This window comes from Ascaphus truei, chromosome 5 (assembly GCF_040206685.1).
Source record: "Ascaphus truei isolate aAscTru1 chromosome 5, aAscTru1.hap1, whole genome shotgun sequence".
Taxonomy (NCBI): domain Eukaryota; kingdom Metazoa; phylum Chordata; class Amphibia; order Anura; family Ascaphidae; genus Ascaphus; species Ascaphus truei.
In genome coordinates, this window is record NC_134487.1 from 170,595,733 (window position 1) to 170,616,259 (window position 20,527).

Sequence of the window (20,527 nt, forward strand, 5' to 3'; positions counted from 1 at the left end):
TGTAAGGTGCTTTGGTATTATTTGGTCCTTATAAATACAATATATTCTTCAGAATGTAACCCCAGAGGTGGGCTATGCCCTAGAATTGGGATTAAAAGGCACTACTGAAGTACAAGGCATTATTATGGTGAACCACCAAACCAAGGAAAGTAATATTCAGCAATATGTGTGTTAATGCTATGTCTGGCCACTTGTTGGCTAATCAAAAATTAACCTAAAATTGTATTTTGCTGAAACTAGGGCTCAGTTAGATGTAAAATATTGTCTGTTTAAACAAAACAAAATGTTTTAAATAAATTGTTTTTTTCATTATATTGTTTACCAAACTGGTTCTGGTTATTTCAGTGACTGTTATCAAGACACAAAATGCTTATTTTTCTTATCGTAAATTATCTTGGGGTTTGATGTTAATGTGTTTTTGTTTTTAATTGTATGAATCCAGGACAGGAAGGGAGCAGGATCATCAGGAACACCCAGAAAAAAACATACAATAACAAATCATAGTGTAGTACTTAAGGACAATTATGGGTCAGAATTCAGGAAAAAACTTGGCTCTTACGGATCGCCTACTTACAAGAAGCAGGATAAAAAACAGCGTTTTTGTATGTAAAGTTGAATAATATATTCCTCCGCCTAAGATAGCAGCATACAGCAGTCACTGATGATTGTAAGCTGGATAGTGTGATCGCCGGGGCTTTCGCTCTCACAAACCAGCAACCGCATTCATACAGAGAGAAGAGGGAAACATAGTGTGTACCAGGTAACACTAAAATTTTTATAGAAGAAGCATAGAAATGTGTACTCACAATGCAACGTGTGAGCACATTCACATAAAGGTTTCTTGGATATCAGGCAGCTACATACACGGCTTGGCAGTTGGAAATGTCCTCCACTCCACTCAGAAATCCCCTCCTCGAGGGTGCCCCCTCGTCCGGATAGATGGCGTCTGACGTCACTTCCTGGCCTCGGAGTGACGCCTTCCGGTAAGGACGGGAAGATCAGGGGGTATGGAAGACTCGCCGAGCCGCAGCAGCAGCAGTGCCTCTGGGGTTGGAGCAGGCTATCAGACCGTCAGTTTATGATGCAGCTGTACTCTGTCTCCTTCCTTAGCTTGGCTCAACGCGTTTCACTGCATCCGCAGCTTCCTCAGGAAACGCGTTGAGCCAAGCTAAGGAAGGAGACAGAGTACAGCTGCATCATAAACTGACGGTCTGATAGCCTGCTCCAACCCCAGAGGCACTGCGGCTCGGCGAGTCTTCCATACCCCCTGATCTTCCCGTCCTTACCGGAAGGCGTCACTCCGAGGCCAGGAAGTGACGTCAGACGCCATCTATCCGGACGAGGGGGCACCCTCGAGGAGGGGATTTCTGAGTGGAGTGGAGGACATTTCCAACTGCCAAGCCGTTCGTGTAGCTGCCTGATATTCAAAGAAACCTTTATGTGAATGTGCTCACACGTTGCATTGTGAGTACACATTTCTATGCTTCTTCTATAAAATTTTTAGTGTTACCTGGTACACACTATGTTTCCCTCTTCTCTCTGTATGAATGCGGTTGCTGGTTTGTGAGAGCGAAAGCCCCGGCGATCACACTATCCAGCTTACAATCATCAGTGACTGCTGTATGCTGCTATCTTAGGCGGAGGAATATATTATTCAACTTTACATACAAAAACGCTGTTTTTTATCCTGCTTCTTGTAAGTAGGCGATCCGTAAGAGCCAAGTTTTTTCCTGAATTCTGACCCATAATTGTCCTTAAGTACTACACTATGATTTGTTATTGTATGTTTTTTTCTGGGTGTTCCTGATGATCCTGCTCCCTTCCTGTCCTGGATTCATACGTTTTGTGAGGGAATCAGTGTATATTCCCTGGAAGGTTGAGAGTTTCTTTCAGTTACACAATATATTATTTAATATTATTTAAATATCACTATCACTGTGTTTTAGCGCCACACTGAATCACTGGGTTTCACACTTTTTGTTTTTAATTGACACTATATTAGGTTATGGTAGAGAAAGAGGTGTTGTATCTTCCATCCTATGAAAATATCCAGGTCAACTATTTTTTTGGCTGGGTTTTTATAATATGGCCACCACAGTGAATTCCCCAATAAACCTTAGCATAGCTTTAGGATCTCCGCAGCATTCTTACCTTGCTTAAAGCAACAATCTCTGCTGCATTGTATTTTTTTGGGTGGGCGCGGGTTTTTTTTAAATCTATCTATATCCTTGGAGTTTACAAAGGGTCCAATGGATTTCAACCATGCTGCTCCCGTATCCCCTGCTCAGGGCCGCCAACAGGGGGGGACAGCCGGTGTTGGCATCCCGGGCCCAGTGACTCTGGGGGCCTGGCCCGTGTCCAAAAAAAAATGGCTGTCATTTTTGCTCCCCCTGCAGTAAGGGCCTGGGCGGCCGGGCCTTAACCTGCGCTCTCCCCGAGTCCCAAGCCATGCTCCTCAGCCCCTCCCACCGTCCAGCCCCCGCCACCGTCATTCCCCCTGCAGTAGGGGCCGGGCCTTCACCCGCGCTCCCCCCAGCCCCCCACCGTCCCCATGCCCCTATCGGCATCCCCTCGACTCCCCCATCCAGGCCCTACCGCCTGGCAAATGAACAATAAAATTGTCCTGCGCACGCACCGGTGTACAGTCACAGCACCCGTAGGTGTCAGTATAGGCCACTTGGGAGCGGAGTGAGAGGGGCAAATGCAGACATCGGGGCTGGGAGGGAAATCCCTTACCTCCCTAGATGCTCTCCGATCTTGGTCCTGCTCTCTTCTTACCTCCGCTACTCCTGCGTGCGACCGTGAGAGTTTGTAGAGTAGATTTGGGAGAAGGTCCGGCGCTACTGCAAGCGGCAAAGATCCAGGCAACTTCCGGTTTGTAAGAGAGGACTTTATTCCAACATCACACACACGATCGTGGTGTAGCCTGGTTCTGTGTGTGTGATGTTGGAATAAAGTTCTCTCTTACAAACCGGAAGTTGCCTGGATCTTTGTCGCTTGCAGTAGCGCCGGACCTTCTCCCAAATCTACCCTACCGCCCGGCATCCTTCCTCAGTCCCAGACCCTACTAGGATCTTTCCCCCCAGCGACCTCCCCAGCCAGACGGATCCTCAGACCTCACACTGGCCACCGGACCCCGCAGCCACAGGTCCCAACCATCCCCAAGGTATGTCTACTTTTTTTTTTTTTTTTGTATTGGGAGTGGGGGTCTTTTTATATATATATATTGGGCGCTTGGGGGTATTTTTATATGGGTTGGGGTATTGGGGAGGGTTGTTTTTTTTAGTGTGTGTTATGTTACATGTATGTTTTTTTTTTACATGTTACATGTATTGGGGGGGGGGTTTGCATGTATTGGGTAGGTGGGTTTTTTGTACGCATTGGGAGGGATTTTTTTGTATGCATTTGGGGCTGGGAAGATTTTCACATTGGTGGGTGGGATATCTTTTAGGGGGGGAGGGGATGAGTGAGCGTAGAGTAATTGACGGAGGGAGAGGAGAGAGAGAGGGGGTGAGTGAGGAAAAGAGGGAGTAAGAGTGAGACGCAGGGGAGAGAAATACATGCGAGGCGGTGAGACGGAAGGGAGAGAAATACATGGAAGAGAGGGGGCTCGTGAGGTGTGAAATGGGGGGGGGGGTCGGCTCGCAATACTGCCAACACGGAGGGGGGCGCTGCTTAAAATATTTGTCCTGGGCCACACGATTTCTGTTGGCGGCCCTGCCCCTGCTAACCGCTAAATTAACCCAAGAAACTGAGCAAGAATACTTTTCATGGGGGACAATATGGCTGTCGTCTGTAATTGGAAGAAAATACAAATCTTGCCATCCATGGGGACATCTACAGGGGATGTGATGTCCTCACACTGTGACGTAAACTTCTATTTGAACTCAGCAGGAAACCTGGATCTTTTTTTAAGATTAAAAAATAAATAAAATCTGATTTTGTGGGGGATTTGCTGCTTTTTATCTTTTGGGTGCCCCAAGGTGTAGTCTCCATGTCACGAGGTAGGGCATGAATACAAAAGGGGCACTCGGTAGTTAAGTAATAACTGCCACGGGTGCGCAGACTTCCGCGAGGTGCGGCGTTCAGATGAGCCGACACGCCAGAGGATTAAGGCTGATCTCCTAACGAGAGCTGTGGTTGTGTATTCTGTGTGGTTTGTCACTGGGCTTTTGGGGGTTAAGGTTTCATACAAAATCTAGGAAACCTATTTTATACCATTAAAAACGTCATCAGAAAGTTATTCAGACATGCAGGTCTACACCCACAAAAGACAAAGGGGTGCCTGGAACCAGCAAACCCTTACCTTACCTTTGGGAAAATAGTAAAGGTTTGTCACACCAAAAATAATAGAAAATGCAATATAATAACATAGCTGATGTTTTGCATTAAGGAATAAGTATGTAATATGCAGTATAAATACCCAAATACACCACAGAGGGGCGGTGTCATCTAAAAAGCAGGAGTCGCAGAATTAATCATTCACGCCACAGGGTTTTAAAGTATCACGAGTATAAATCCAGTCACGCTGTCGCGACAAACTGTTTATATCGTTGTTATAGAGGTAAAAGTAATCAACTACATTTGAGTGCTGAGGAAAAGCGATTTTAAAATGATCGTTTTGACATTGTCAAAATCATACTTAATCAGTTTTATGTTTTGGTAACTGAACTATGACTGAATAGACACTTAATTAGTTTTTTTTTTTAATAGAAATTTCAAGAATTTCCAGGTCAGCAAGTGCATTTAGTGAGGTTTTTGCCAAAAATGAACTTAAGTTGTTTTACCTCTACATCGATCTTTTCTATAATCCTAATGGTAGAAAAGTGGGTGCTTTGCCTGGGGAAGGTGCTTGCATGCACCCAAATGTGGGCTGCTGCTATGAATGTATAAAAGTCATTAACATGACTGACAGCCTTGTGACGAGTATGTCTCTTGGTGTGCTTGACTCTTTTGTTTGTCATAAATACAATCTTTTAATAGAGTAGTGTATTCATCACCAGGCTTAAGTAAACTCCTATGCTCGAGAGAGCAAGTTTAAATCTTCCGGGTGGTCTTACCAATATAGAGGCGGCCTCATGGGCATTTCAAGAGCTAGATGGTGACATTCGCACGTTTATTATTCTTTTTACTACACACTTAACTGCTTAAAACCCAGCAAAGGATGATTTAAAAAAAAAAAAATCACCCTGAATCCGCATTATAAACAGACCATTCTGCATTTAAGGTTTGCAACTTTTTGAAGTGAAACTTCTTTAGTGGCACCTAGTCAATTTTGATGGAACAAAACTCCTTCATGGAGACGAAAATGTGAAACGGAAATAACGTCACGCTCCTAACAGCCGCCGCTCCCCCCCACACGCCCGCAGTCACCGTAACGGCCACCGCTCCCCCCCACACGCCTGCTGACACCGCTGAGCGGCCGCCGTTCCCCCCACGCGCCCGCTGACATATGCCGCGCATGCGCAGTAGTGATGGCGCCGCTAACAGACGCCCCGCATGCGCAGAAGCGGCTGGCAGCGGCGCCGTTCCCCCCCACACGCCCGCTGACCTATGCCGCGCATGCACAGTAGTGATGGCGCCGCTAACAGACGCCCCGCATGGGCAAAAGCGCCTGGCAGTGGCGCCGTTCCCCCCACACGCCCGCTGACATGCCGCGCATGCGCAGTATTACTCCGGTCCAGTAACGAGAGGAGCGGGGGGGGAAAGTGCTGAGCACGCACCAAGCGTTACCGTGGCGCTGTACCTCCGCCGGGGGGCTGGCTGCAGCAGGACACAGCCATGTCTGCAGCTCCACCGGGGGTAGGGGGAGTCAGGAGAGGGGGGGGCAGGACACAGAGAGAGAGAGACACACACACGCTGACTGACACACACACACACACACTGACTGACACAGATACAGATACATACACTGACTGACACACATACATACACTGACTGACACATGTGCACACTGACTGACACACACACACACACACTGACTGACACACACACACTGACTGACACACACACTGACTGACTGACACACACACTGACTGACTGACACACACACACTGACTGACACACACACTGACTGACACACACACACTGACTGACACATACACTGACCTGACACACACACCCCAGTGATGTGCTGAACACCGCCCCCGAGTGATGTACCTCCGCTGGGGGGCTGGCTGCCGCAGGAAACACAGCCCGTAGCTCCGCCGGGGGGAGGAAACTCAGACAGAGTCCCCCGTGTCCGCAGCTCTGCCGGGGTGGGGAGGTCAGGAGGGGAGGGGGGGGGTAGGACATAGAGAGAGACATACACACCACAGAGAGAGAGAGAGAGAGAGACATACACACCACAGAGAGAGAGACAGACAGACACACACACACACACACTGACTGACACACGCAGACACAAAGAATTCAGTTACTATAAATATAGACGTGCAAATAGCTAAAACATGCGGTCAAACTTCTTTGTGTTTTGGAAGTGAAATTGTGTTGTGATTTTTTAATTAAAAACATCACCATCACAAATACAATTTCTGTGACAAAAAAAACAAAGAAGTTTCACTTACTATGCGCGTGCTCAGCACACACAGCTTGTTTTTTTTGTTTTTTTAACTTAAATATGTGAATTTCATATTGATCAACTGGGTCAGCCCTTATCAAAGAATCACTGAAACTTGCCACGCGTATTGGTTTAATTTGGCAAAAGGGGCCAATCGTTGGGTCCTCTTGTCGGATATGTCAGTATTTGAAACTATTCATCAGCAACATACTGGCAGTATTGGATTTAGAAGAAAAAACGCATCTCTCCGAATTGGAGTTATGAGTTTTTTGCATACAGTCCTCAAGCAAAGCAGGTTTAGAGCCCCGTTCAGACCAGCGATTCTTCATTTCCTCCAATGATTTTAACTCGCTTGTCAGGATCCACAATTCTAACCACCCTAAGAATGTCCAGCATTGCCTCCCTTTTATTACTAGGTTTGCTAGTGCCTCCCTTTTATTACTAGGTTTGCTAGTGCCTCACTTTTATTACTAGGTTTGCTAGTGCCTCACTTTTATTACTAGGTTTGCTAGTGCCTCACTTTTATTACTAGGTTTGCTAGTGCCTCACTTTTATTACTAGGTTTGCTAGTGCCTCACTTTTATTACTAGGTTTGTTAGTGCCTCACTTTTATTACTAGGTTTGCTAGTGCCTCACTTTTATTACTAGGTTTGCTAGTGCCTCCCTTTTATTACTAGGTTTGCTAGTGCCTCCCTTTTATTACTAGGTTTGCTAGTGCCTCACTTTTATTACTAGGTTTGCTAGTGCCTCCCTTTTATTACTAGGTTTGCTAGTGCCTCACTTTTATTACTAGGTTTGCTAGTGCCTCCCTTTTATTACTAGGTTTGCTAGTGCCTCCCTTTTATTACTAGGTTTGCTAGTGCCTCCCTTTTATTACTAGGTTTGCTAGTGCCTCACTTTTATTACTAGGTTTGCTAGTGCCTCACTTTTATTACTAGGTTTGCTAGTGCCTCACTTTTATTACTAGGTTTGCTAGTGCCTCACTTTTATTACTAGGTTTGCTAGTGCCTCACTTTTATTACTAGGTTTGCTAGTGCCTCACTTTTATTACTAGGTTTGCTAGTGCCTCACTTTTATTACTAGGTTTGCTAGTGCCTCCCTTTTATTACTAGGTTTGCTAGTGCCTCCCTTTTATTACTAGGTTTGCTAGTGCCTCACTTTTATTACTAGGTTTGCTAGTGCCTCACTTTTATTACTAGGTTTGCTAGTGCCTCACTTTTATTACTAGGTTTGCTAGTGCCTCACTTTTATTACTAGGTTTGCTAGTGCCTCACTTTTATTACTAGGTTTGCTAGTGCCTCACTTTTATTACTAGGTTTGCTAGTGCCTCACTTTTATTACTAGGTTTGCTAGTGCCTCACTTTTATTACTAGGTTTGCTAGTGCCTCCCTTTTATTACTAGGTTTGCTAGTGCCTCACTTTTATTACTAGGTTTGCTAGTGCCTCCCTTTTATTACTAGGTTTGCTAGTGCCTCCCTTTTATTACTAGGTTTGCTAGTGCCTCACTTTTATTACTAGGTTTGCTAGTGCCTCACTTTTATTACTAGGTTTGCTAGTGCCTCCCTTTTATTACTAGGTTTGCTAGTGCCTCACTTTTATTACTAGGTTTGCTAGTGCCTCACTTTTATTACTAGGTTTGCTAGTGCCTCACTTTTATTACTAGGTTTGCTAGTGCCTCACTTTTATTACTAGGTTTGCTAGTGCCTCACTTTTATTACTAGGTTTGCTAGTGCCTCCCTTTTATTACTAGGTTTGTTAGTGCCTCACTTTTATTACTAGGTTTGCTAGTGCCTCACTTTTATTACTAGGTTTGCTAGTGCCTCACTTTTATTACTAGGTTTGCTAGTGCCTCACTTTTATTACTAGGTTTGCTAGTGTATTAAACGCCAGCTTAAATCTGAACCCCATTTTTCAGCCAACTCTAGGGTACTGCAATGGGAAGCCATGTGACGCCCTCATCGTCTAATCTGTGCATGGAATCTTCGTGTGAGACCACGTGTAGGATTCCCTAATCCCCAAAACACGACCCTCTGGGGTCTGCACTAGAGGCTGTAATCAATGTGAATGTCTGAAAATTATAATAAGGAAAACCCTGTAAAAGTGATATGGGAGGAGTGCTGTTAACTACAAATATAAAAATTTTTATATTCTCGTTAAAATTAATATTTCAAAATACACACGGCAACGTGGCCCAGTGCAATGCCAGTTGATCTATGTTGAAAATTACTTGAATATTAAAGATTTTAAAAGTACTTCTAAGATTTATCTCTCCAAGGTACTAAAAGGGGGGTGTAGAGACTATTTGACGCCTCTTAAAATACAGATATTTGTGTGTTCTTCGTAAGATGTCATATAACAGGTAAACTATCTTTTTTTTTTTTTTTTTTTTTTTAGTAGTGTGTGCAATATTTCAGTAGAGTGACTAGATGCAGACGATAATCACCTTCCTGGATGTAGACTGCTATATTTACTTACTACAAAGTGGTGAATTCAGTTCTGGTATTACCAGCCTTTTCCTGGGAGTATTGTAGACTGTTTACTCAACAAGCACTATGGCATGAAGCACATATCCCGTCTTTCTTTCCGTGCTGTTCTCCAGGTACATACAGCCAATCAGCTGATGGTTCTTTGAAACGGAACAGAGATGGCATCCGATCTTCTTTTGTTGACGTCAACCATCTCACATTGGGCTCCTGTAATGTTGAAAGCCCAGTTATGTCTGGTCCGTGGTTTTTGTCAGAGGCTGGGGTAGCACCACTATTCTGCAGTGCTGCTCACTAGCAGCTAAACCTGAGTAACATACAGTTTGTTCTGCAGACACATTCAGGTATCGCTGCTGTTTTATGAAGTTTGTACAGGAACGCTATCTGGACCCTATATTCTTACACGTGTTTCGCTTCCTTGGGTGACGATCAGTAATGAACTATGTTGTGTACCCGTGCACACCTCTTAATTATTAAACAACCACAGTTCTATAACAAAATCGTATTATGCTCACAAAAAACGAACACTCTTCATATTTGAATAAAGTATATCTTGGGCTGAGCTTATAGTGCAGGCTACATAGACGGCGACTCGACCGGTGACGTCACCCGTCACCGTCGCCAAAGTTGTAATTGCGTGTTTGCGATGTCGCTGGCTGCATGGGGCGATGACGTCAGGCAGAGACAGTGATTGGCTTATTGCAGTCACGTGGTGCGGCCGTCGCGGTAAATATCAAATCTATTGACTTTAGCCATTTTGTTCGCTACGTTGCGCCGTCGCGGTCGCGCCCACTATAGGCGCACGCGCCAGATTATATCTACTTGCCTTGACGCTGCGCACCGTCGCTGTAGCCGGCACTATAAGCGGCCTTAGCCACCGTTGTCTCATCAAACAAATAAATGAAAATGAAATTCATCATTTAAACTATAAACGTGTATTCATGAAATAGATTAATTTCTAATTAGAGATATTTTTAGTGAAATTGGAGAAAAAATGTTTTTGAGTTACATCTACCCATCTGCAGTTATTATGGAGTTCATTCATTCCTTGAAAATTAAACACCTGTCTACTACAATTGTGTATTTCTTTGTGGAAAGCATGTTTCCATTTAAGATGTTCCGTAATTCAAATTTATTTTTATTTTATTTTTTCAAAAAGTCTATTAAACATTTTATAACCGTGCAGGAGGGGAAATAAAGGGGTACAGAAATAAAAATAAGAAAGTGAGGATCATGAGAATGTGAAGGCGCCTGGTTCACAAATGTATCTAAAATATATGAAATGTGCATGACGTGGCGTGCATGTTACTTTAGCAATTTAACGTACAGTAGAATGAATAATAAAGTAAAGAAAAGGTGTCAGTTGTCTCTTCAATTAGACATTTGGCTGTAGACCGGATGTTTTTTACAAAGGGCAAATAAGTATGATACTATAATGCAGGGGTTACCAACTCCTGTCCTCAATGGCCACCAACAGGTCAGGTTTTCAGGATATCCTTGCTTCGGCACAGGGACAGCCGAAGACTGAGCCAGGTGTATCCTGAAAACCTGACCTGTTGGCTCTTGAGGACTGGAGTTGACCGCTCCTGATATAATGTAAATGAAAAACAGGAATTGCAAAATAAAAGACAGTATTGCCCTTAACAAAGTCTGGAATAAAGGAGAAGGCCACCCTGGGACTTAAAAAAAAAAAGGCTTCGCATCGCAAGCGTTTATGATCCCTGCTATGCAGTAAACCATTAAGCGTTTCAATTGTATATATCATTTGTTGCATAGATGGTGGATTGGTCAGCACCTGTGTTGAAGCAGGGACTAATTGAGCCACATGTGCTGAAGCTGGGATATCTTGAAAACCTGACCTGTGGGGGGGAGGGGGGGGGCTGGAGTTGAGCAGCCCTGAATTAGGTTGTGACCCTTTGCCTAGCTGTAACTCGTATGGTTGTAACAATGTTCGGATATAAGCGTATTTGCTGGCTTGGCCAGGTCTTTATGTGGCTTATCGAGTAAGCGGAACCAAAGGATTCCTCAAAACGGGTACATTTCCGAATCGTGTGTAATACAGAGAAGACTATATCCCATATGGGGAATATTGTAGGGCACGTGAATCAAAGATATATATGTAAAAGCTAGGTCTTCTGCGTCCCCTCCAATATATCGTAGGCGCATTAGGCTGTACAAACGTAGGCAGGTTAAGTGCCCTCTATGCAGGAGTATGAAACCATTTTGATTGGTGGTGATACAGACCGATCCCCATCATTCAACGTCTCCCCTAAATATCTCCCCCAAGCTCGCCTCAACCTAGGCGTAATGTTAGCGTCATCAGTTCATAGAAGACACACCACCCACCACCGGCTGTCACGGGGGGGGAGGGAGATGAAATGCCTAATTTGCAGGTATTCTAATTTTTTTTAAATATATTTTCTAAAACCATAATGTTCTTGTAAATGCTGGTGAGGGGTGACTACTCCAGACGAGAGGTTCAGGCCTAGGGATTGCGGCTGGAATTTGACATACAACTGTATACTCATGGGGAACTCTGAGTCATACAAAGGAGGGTTAGATTGGGCGTAGCCAATACTTTGCTTGAGGTAATGCATTTTGGGTTGTGGTAGGGCACTTATGGAGAGCCCCACAAAGCCAGAAGGTACTCGTGCCGCAGAGGTGACCCGGCATTGCACCAATACAACCTGGTCAGGTTATACTCTGTCATTGTGTATACACTGACACGGAGGATAACCTAACCGCAATATGTACTGGCACAGAGTATAACCACGTAGCACTATATTAGACCTGAATATAAGGAAATAAATACACACTAAGTGGAGCAAAATGACAAATCGAATCAAATATTTATATAAATGACCAAATCAATTCAAACGACCAGAATACTACATTAAAAAATAATCCCCAAATTATTTTACTAGATAAATGTTAAATTAACAAAGGAGCATTAGCAATACAATACAAAACCACCACACTGCTTTTTCTATAGCGCTGGGTGCGGGAATGACTGCGGTGTGGGTGCAGGTTGCCCCGTATTTTTGATGTGGGGCATTTTCCGCCTAGGCCGTACCCTGGCTCTGTCCTTGGCTTCGAGGATCTGTCCGGTAACCACATGAGGGAACTGTCTGGGTAGCTTGTGTTTAGCGTACGTCATATGTTACTGCACAGATAAGAAGAACAGATTAACTAGAACCATATGGGACAAACGACTTGGTAGACATATGATTTATATCACGTTCTCCCGAGGCTGAACGGATTACAGAAGAATAGTTATATAAGTGAAGGTCACAGTCATAGTCCAAAACGTGTTTAAAAAACAAAATGTAACCATTGGAAATCTGCCTTGAGCCTTATGTGAGGGGCCCCATGACCGGGAGGCCAAGCTTCCCTCTTACCTCTTTTTGCTCCCTGGCCTCTCTTTCCCCCTCCCCCCCCGTCCCCCTTGCCTTCGGGTGAGGCAGGCAGGGGGCGGTGGGGGAGGGACAAGGGAAGTTATTTTAGGGCAGGGTGCATGGTCAGTCTGCGCCCTGCCAGCAATAGAAGCTGAGTTGCAGCTCCGGTGCTGGGCCTCCCACGTGGCTGCTGGAGCAGGAGTCTTTCTGCTCGGTTGCTCGCGAGAGCTGGAGAGCCAGTTTAAGGCCTCGGGCATGGTCAGCTGACCCGTGCTGAGGCGCGCTGCTGCTCGGCACTGAGCCCCTGCAGCCGCAATGAGAGCGGCTTTAGCAGGGGCTCCCGCACGCCTGCGGAAGCGTGTGTCTTACCAAATCTTTAGATTCTGTGCTCGCTGGAGCACAGGGCCGGTCACGTGAGCGGTTCACCCTCAGCTCCGTGACGTCACTGGCCCGCCCCCAGACACGCCCACGGACGGCGCGCGCTCTAAGGCCAGGGAAAGCACCACTTTCCCTGAGCCTCAGCGCGCCTCCGCACGGCTTCAGTCTCTATGGACTAAGCCTAAGGCATGTATTATACTAAGCGCAGGAACGCGTGTGGGCGCGCGCACAATGTTGTGCGTGCATGTGTCGCGCGTGTTTTTTGTGCCTATAGACCAAAAGATGACGCATGTGGCTGGGAGGCGTGGCCATGACGTCACAACGGTAGGCCTCGCTGTGATTGGCTCACAGTGTCACGTGGCACGGCAGCCGATAGAAAATACAAGTTTCTTTGCATTTCCACCTAGCTGCCGCGCCAACGCTGTCTGCCGTGCGCGTCGACCGTGGATACACTGTCGTAGGAAGACAGGTATTTTTCATTGCCACGCATGCGCTTAGTATAATACATGCCTGAGGCTGGGTGTAACTCCCGGCTGGGGGAGTGCTGCACGCTGCTCCGGGGGATGCTGCGTGGGAAGTCCCGTGCGGAGTAGCTCCCGGCTGGGGGAGTGCGGCACGCTGCCCCGGGGGATGCTGCGTGGGAAGTCCCGTGCGGAGTAGCTCCCGGCTGGGGGAGTGCGGCACGCTGCCCCGGGGGATGCTGCGTGGGAAGTCCCGTGCGGAGTATCTCCCGGCTGGGGGAGTGCGGCACGCTGCCCCGGGGGATGCTGCGTGGGAAGTCCCGTGCGGAGTAGCTCCCGGCTGGGGGAGTGCGGCACGCTGCCCCGGGGGATGCTGCGTGGGAAGTCCCGTGCGGAGTAGCTCCCGGCTGGGGGAGTGCGGCACGCTGCCCCGGGGGATGCTGCGTGGGAAGTCCCGTGCGGAGTAGCTCCTGGCTGCGGGAGACCCGCGCCGCTGGGAAGGTGTTCCGGCGCACGCGGTCGGTGTTGGCAGCAGGGGAGGTCGCAGGGACGCATCCAGAGAGCACAGCGGCGGGAACGGCAGATGCAAACAATGTGGCGGATGTGATTTACAGGACGCATAGCCATGCCAGGCCAGCCCTCTGGGGATGCATCTGCTATCCAAGGTAAAGGATATAATTTGGGCGGATGTTGGATTGCTACTTTAAAAGCATCCTGACTTTGATTCAGTGACTAGCGATTGGTTTAGGTCGGATGGGGAATACTTGTCGGACTTTGGTGCCGATTTATTTAAGAATGCCATGCAGGGCGGGCTGGTGAGGGTCCTGGCGGGTCTGGCGGTACGGGGCTAGTTTAAGGGAGGTTAAATATTAAATAGCCCCATAGGTGGTGGTAGTTGGGTGGCAAGTGTGCTTATTCTGGCTAACCCACTTGCGTCAACAGCCGGGTCGTGTGGAACCGGCTTGGGTGTCACGGGTCATCGGTTCAAGGACCTTTGATCTTTAACCCTTTTTGTGCGAGAGCTCTGGCAGGGGTAGAACTTATACACAATCACACTGCAAGCAAGCCAGTTCCCCTGAGAGTGGGAGATGCTATGGAGTGAGCTTTTAACCATTTAAATGTGGGAGGGGGTGAGCTTCAATTAGGCAGGCGGTTGCCACCCTCCAATCATCTAAGACTAGCTGAACAAGAATTGTAAAACATACAGGACACCCACAAGCTCATATTGAACCCCCAAAATAACCACAACATATATATAAGCATATGTCTCTGGTTTTAAATATATATATTGCCATGCTCAGTAGCACTCCTCTGTGACACTTATATGCTTATATACATGTTGTGGTTATTTTGGGGGTTCAATATGAGCTTGTGGGTGTCCTGTATGTTTTACAATTCTTGTTCAGCTAGTCTTAGCTGATTGGAGGGTGGCAACCGCCTGCCTAATTGAAGCTCACTCCCTCCCACATTTTAATGGTTAAAAGCTGACTCCATAGCATCTCCCACTCTCAGGGGAACTTGCTTTTCCTGGTAATGTACAGGTTAATAAGAGCTTCAATCAGACTTAGAACTTTGCAACTAATTTTGACAGATTTATTATAAATCATTCTTCCTGGTAATGCACAGATTATTAAGAATTTATATTAGAATTAGGGACCCTTGAGATGTGGTCTGCCGTGTAGTGGCTTGGGCTTACAACAATTTGGCCAAAATGTTAAACTAAAATGGGTTACAGTTAAATAAAAAGCCGCTGCTTTGTACCGCCAAACGTTGTCTATTCGTTATTTGGGTGTCATCTATGTGGGTGGGGTCTGGGTACTTGGCGTATAGGGGACGGGAGCTCCCTCGCAGTCTCCCAGGTCAGGAGTTAGGCCTGGGACATAGTGCCCCAAACAGTGCTGAGGCGCGCTGAGGCTCAGGGAAAGCGGTGCTTTCCCTGGCCTTACACAGCGCGCCATCAGGGGGCGGGCCGGGGGCGGGTCAGTGATGTCACGGAGCTGGAACCGCTCACGTGACCGGCCCTGCGCTCCAGCAAGCGGGGAAATTTCAAAACGCCGTCAGATACACGCTTCCCCAAGCGTGCTGACGAGTGCTCGAGCCCCTGCTAAAGCCGCTCTCATTGCGGCTGCAGGGGCTCAGTGCCGAGCAGCAGCACGGGTCAGCGCCTAAGCGCTGATCATGCCGAGGCCTTAAGAGCCGAGTAACAAGTGTTATTTACATTACAGAGATTCTTAAATCAATGTAAGAATATAAGGCGTCTCTGATCTAGGAACCGTAGTGATGGCAATCATCACAGGCTCAAAGGATATAAACAATATAGGTTCTCAGGGATCATGCTGAGAAGGTCCAGGGGTGTCTGTCGCTCTGATCAGGCAGAACCCTGGCTGTAAGGTCTTCTTTAAAACGGATTACCTTAGACCAGAATGGTTTATGAGAACCTTGGAGGCCTAAAGTTTTCAAAAAGGACCACCCCTCTTCTGGATCCCACAACAAGACTTTATTTTTGGAACTCCATCAAATAAAACTGAAAGTCCGAACAAAAGCAGATTAGACTCTCTCGAAGTATTGAAGTGATCCGATGGCATTATCTGCGTTTAGCTAGAGTGGCTGGAGAAATATCGGGGAACATTTGGATCTGATTAATCCATAGTAATCTTCTCCATGTCCCTGCAGATTTGTAGCATGTTCTCCCATATCTTGAAATAGTGCATCCGACTATTATGTCACGAGGAGGTTTATGGGGGCTTCCTCTCTGTCGAAAGGCACAACGAGCATCTCCGAGTCCGCATCTGGTCGGATGTAGGAGATGAATCCCTCGAGGTAGGTGTAGAATTGTTGTAAGGACAGACTCGGCCCCCTCCCCCACCCCCCCTGGATTTTTACAACATTGTGTTGGTTAGCACTGTTCATCTCCCATTTTGGTGAAACATATGAGGATTATTATGATACTTAATAGCCATTGAAATACCCCATGTGGCCTCCTTTGTATTAGCAAGATTACAAGATTAAAATTTGCTCTATTAAGCATAGAATTTTACTTACTACTTATGAGCGGGGATGAGTCAACTACTCTATTCAATCATTACCATCGGTCTGGACATTTTGGTTGCGCCCTTTTTGCCCTGACCAGATCCCCCCCGGGTTTAGCTGCGACTCACCTCGCTGCCAGGACATCTCTCCACCGGCCACTTCGCCGCTGAGGTAAGGCCCTAACCTTGCCCCTTACTCTAAAGACCCCTAATCTTAACCCCCAATCCTACCCCCTACCCTAAAACCTTTACCCCTTACCATGAAAACCTTAACCTATTACCCTAATCCCCAACCCTGAAAATCTGAACCCTTTACCCTAATCTCCTACCCTAAAACCCTATCCTTAACCCCCTAACCTAACAGCTAAAACCCCTTAAATTAATGAAATAACCTTATTGGCAAAACGTCCAGCGGCCGAGTGTCCAGCAGTGGATGGTCCCTCGGCGGCTAAACTCCAGTGCCGACATAGTCTCGGCACAATGCCCGCGATCAATGTCTGATTCCGTATTACGTTCATCAGGAGTGGTGTGAGTGCGACAGTATGCATCTAACTCCCCACTTCTCCTCTCCCGCTTTACTTTCTGTAATCCTATCCCTCACAACCCTACAAACCCCATTGATGTAAACCTCGAAATAACAATAAAGAAAATGTTTGGAAAAATACATGCTCAGTCCAAACACCCACATTTCAACCAATCGGGATCAAGGGTGTCGCACATGTGAGTGTGTCTGGGGTGCTCAACTGCAGTCCTCAAGCCCCTCCCCACCCCCTCCAACAGTTCAGGTTTTCAGGATATCCCTGCTTCAGCATAGGTGGCTCAATCAGTCCCTGCTTCAGTACAGGCGGCTCCAATCAGTGGCTCAGTTCTCGACTGAGCCACTGATTGAGCCAGCTGGGCAATCCTGAAAACCTGACCTGTTGGGGGAGCTTGAGGACTGGGAGTTGAGCAGCCCTGATCTAGGCATTCTGTTGCTACAGCGCATTACTGGATTTATATTCTTGATACTTTAAAACCCAAGAGCCTTAGTGATTATTTGTCCTACTCCTGCTTTTTGGATTATATATCATCCTTTATATGTGTGTTTTCTCAGAGTTCAGGGGAGCGCAGATTCAATATGAAATAGAAGAATATAACATAGTGCAAATAGAGTTTAAAATGGTGAGATGTGTTCAACACTAGGTCAATTGGAGACTCACGTGGTGTCAATATAATACGGGCGTTTCAGAGATCAGTGGCAGTGGGCTTGACTCTGGTCTGTGATGTGATAACCTCAATCGAGTATGATGATACAGGATGTCACTCATAGAATTTCACCAGTTAGGGAATAGAAGAAAAAAGCATCCATAGTAATCCAATAAAAATTAAATTTATAGAAACAATCAAATGAACACTTACATAGTGTCATAAGAATACAGACACATAAAATGCTGATGTCATCTGGTTTGGTTACTCCCCGCGTCCTCCGTCACCGACCTCTCTGTCTCAGCTTCACACTATCCGAATCAATCGTCTGTGGAGCTGCAGGTAAGTGTCCTGATGATAGGAGGGTCTTTGGAGCGAGCTCTCACGTTCACGAAACAGCCCGACACAATGCTAAGGGGGAGCGGTCTGGAGATCTCTGGAGTCCTCTGATGACATCACGGGGCGACTCTACACGTTTCACTGGGCGTGTAGCTTCGTCAGGAGTCAACTATATGTGTGTGTAATATATAATATATATATATATATATATATATATTCATATAAAAATATTACTTGTGAGCATATTCACGTCTTAGACGGTTCTGCAACCCTGCTTTTCACCATTATCACATAGCATACAGTGCTTCCACTGCAGCAAGGGATTCTGGGAAATGACATGCAAATGAGCACACGTGTCTCAAGTTCATTATTACATGGAGCCCTCAAGCCAATGCTCGCTGTTTTAAACACAGCTTTTAAACATAGTCTGGGATGAGATGCTCACAAGTGATCTTTTTATATGCTATATACTATACGATGGAGGGTTTTTAGTCACATTTTCACCCACCATAACCTAAATAATGTGTGGTGAAGACCTACCCAAAGTCTCAAATTGCAAAGTCAGTACAACCAACCTCACACTGATGAGACCCAAAGGGTTGAAACAGTCTGTCTGTGTGTGGGTTCACAGGCTTTGCATCTCCAGGCTGTGTTTAAAAGCTGTGTTTAAAACAGTGAGCATTGGTTTAAGGGCTCCATATAATAATGGACAAAAGATGGCACTGTGTGCTCATTTGCATGTCATTTCCCAGAGTCCCTTGCTGCAGTGGGAGCACTGTATGCGAGGTGATAATGGTGAAAGGCTGGGTTGCAGACCTGTGTAAGACATGTGAATGTGCTCACAAGTAATATTCTTATTTGCTATACGGTGTAGGATTTGTAGTCACCTTTTCACCCACCATAACTTAACGGTGTGGTGAAACCTACCCATGCTTCATTTTGCAAAGCCAGTATAACCAACCCCACACTTATGAGATGCATTAAGGTCGAAACGGTTGTCTGTGGGTGGGTTTACTGGCTATGCATCTTAACCCTGGCTGTGCTCAAAGGCTGTGAAATGCAGCAAGCATAAGCTTATAGGGGACCATGGTATATGGTTTTGAAGCGAAAGGTGGCACTGAGTGCTCATTTGCATGCCATTTCCCAGAAACCTACCCAGCATAGAAAAATTACAAAGCAAGTATAAACCAACCTCACACTGATGATACCCATCAAGGTTGAAACATGTCTGTGGGTGGTTTGACTTGCTTTGCTAGTCCCATGCTGTGCTTAAAAGCTGTGTGAACGGCAATGCATCTGCTTAAATGGGCTCCATGTCAATGGATAGTCCAGGGAAAAGGTGACACATTGTGTGCTCATTTGCATGTCATTTCCCAGAATCCCTTGCTGCGGTGGAAGCACTGTATGCTAGGTGATAATGGTTGAAAGGCAGGGTTACAGACCTGTCTAAGACATGTGAATGTGCTCACAAGTGATATTCTTGATTGGATATATGCTAACGGTGGAGGTTTTTTTGTTGCTTTTTTCACCCACTGTGTGTGTGTGTGTGTGTGTACAGAAATATTACTGTATGCTCATTTGCATGTCTTAGACAGGTCTGCAACCCCGCCTTACACCATTATCACACAGCACTTCCATTGCAGCAAGGGATATTGGGAAATGACATGCAAATGAGCACACAGTGCCACCTTTTGCTTCAAATCCATTTTTACATGGTTCCCTATAGGCTTAAGCTTGCTGCATGGTCACAGCTTTGAGCACAGCCAGGGTTAAGATGCATAGCAAGAAAACCCACCCACAGACAGCCGTTTCCACCTTAATGGGTCTCCTCAGTGTGGGGTTGTTTATACTGGCTCACCATAACTCAACTATATATATATATATATATATATATATATATATATATATATATATATATATATATATATATAAAAGCAACTGTAAATATTCCTGTATATTCATTTGCATGTCTTAGACAGGTCTGCAACCCTGTCTTTCACCATTATCACCCAGCAAACAGCACTTCCACTGCAGCAAGGGATTCTGGGAAATGACATGCAAATGAGCACACAGTGCCACCTTTTATCTCATGCTCACATTACATGAGCAACCCTTAGTCAATGCATGCTGCTTTAAACACAGCTTTTAAGCAAGGACTTGGGAGATGCAAAGTCAGTTAACCCTAACTCTTATCTTATTTGAGCAAATGTCAGCAAGCCAACCTCACACTGATGATACCCATCAAGGTTGAAACATGTCTGTGAGTGGGTTATAGTCGTGATATATATATATATATATATATATATATATATATATATATATATATATATATTGGAATATCTTTTTGGAATATAATGCAGACAAATGTTCATAAGTGCAAATGTCAAAGTCAAAACTAAAAAGCCCAGCTAGCTGCATCGTTACATATGACTGTGATTGTTCACAGGCCTCTGATGTGAAGGGACCTTTCTGGGCTTAAATGCTTTTGGCGTCTTCACCCGGTGATGTGTTTGCGTATGTACACTGCACATGGTGTGTTTGCGTAGGTACACTGCACATGGTGTGTTTGCGTATGTACACTGCACATGGTGTGTTTGGGTATGTGCACTGCACATGGCGTGTTTGCGTATGTACACTGCACATGGCGTGTTTGCGTATGTACACTGCACATGGCGTGTTTGCGTATGTACACTGCACA

The 20,527-nt window shown here is 45.9% G+C and overlaps 1 protein-coding gene across 3 annotated transcripts in view; it reads left to right on the top strand.

Moving 5' to 3' along the window:
* Positions 1-312, top strand: part of ASH2L (ASH2 like, histone lysine methyltransferase complex subunit) — a 26,321-nt gene extending 26,009 nt beyond the window's left edge. For all 3 annotated transcript variants that reach the window (XM_075601215.1, XM_075601216.1, XM_075601217.1), the window contains exon 16: positions 1-312. This exon is cut by the window's left edge and continues 1,059 nt beyond it. The gene's annotated coding sequence lies outside the window, so the exon portion shown is untranslated.
* Positions 313-20,527: the final 20,215 nt, after the last annotated feature.